We start from the raw sequence: 1,282 nt of genomic DNA on the forward strand, positions 1-1,282 counted from the left end.
GTATATTTCCTTGTAACTCTTTGGAAATGTTTGGAAACGGACAGATGAATATCATTATGACTGTCTTTTGTGGAATTTAGACTTGTCTTTTATGATCTAATGAATAATCTAAATGCTTCAAATATAGCTTTGTTAGATCGATAGTATAATGATATGACGACAGTATGATAACGATTCCATAATGGTAATGTGACACACAAGAACAGAGAGGAAATTATTTTCATCAAGTAATATTTCGTCACCTTTCTTTTCTAACTGTAACCGTTTTCTGTTATCTTCTTACTCAATGCTGCAGCAAGTTGATACATTCTTTTGCAATCCTTAATCAATTCTCTGAATATTTTCTCCCTCCCTTTTCACACACATCTGGTTTCAGGGGTGATTCTCTTCGGTTCATAAAGGTATGCTCTCAAATTTAGATTTAATTCATTTTGAGCATCTTCTATTTATTCAAGTATTATAGCCCTTTATTTTATATGACGTATGGGGCAAACAAACTAAGACTTACCTTCCTACACGTGTCAACACACCTTAACTACTATATACTTCTTTGAGAGAAAAAAGATAGATGATGTTTGAATGCATATTTATTAAGGACGTCATTAACATTAAAAGTTTTCATAAAGTTATTCCTCTCTCTCTGCTTCGTATACTAATCTTCTCCGCGCAAAGGGAGCCTCTGATCGACGCCCACCGAACCTTCTCGTCTTCCGCATAGCCTTTCTGCGGCAGGCAACCGCCTCCACCACAGGCATCTCCAACGTGGCCTCAGGATGTGGTGTGCACAAAGGGACGTGATCTGATTCTTTGGATTCATTTGGCGTCTGTAGAACAGCAAATTCACTTGAAACCTGAGAAATGAGCGCGATGTCCATATCAAAAGAAACACGGAAAGGGGAAGCTGCTGCAGCGGTCATCGTACAGGATTCTGATCTGAAGTAATGTGCTGAAATAAAATGTGATAAGGATCTTTAACCTCACTGTTTCACCGCGTAGCCCGAATTCAGGTAAGGTTAAGCGACATATTAGAGTTTAAATGATCCCACCTATGTAATACTTAAGCTGTTTAAGATATGCATATTATAATAAAAAGAAATTTATTAGAAATAATACGAACAATATTTATCTGGACATTTTTCGACATCTGAAAAATCTCGAAGAGAAATGAGCTAGAAATAAATAAGGGAAGGTTGATATTCAATCGTTCGTTCCCTACCGACGGAACAGATATGTTAAAGAAATACACTTCGGAACATCGGCGCCAGACAAACAGCAGCACCGG

Source organism: Penaeus monodon, chromosome 22, assembly GCF_015228065.2.
Source record: "Penaeus monodon isolate SGIC_2016 chromosome 22, NSTDA_Pmon_1, whole genome shotgun sequence".
In the NCBI taxonomy this organism is placed as follows: Eukaryota; Metazoa; Arthropoda; class Malacostraca; order Decapoda; family Penaeidae; genus Penaeus; species Penaeus monodon.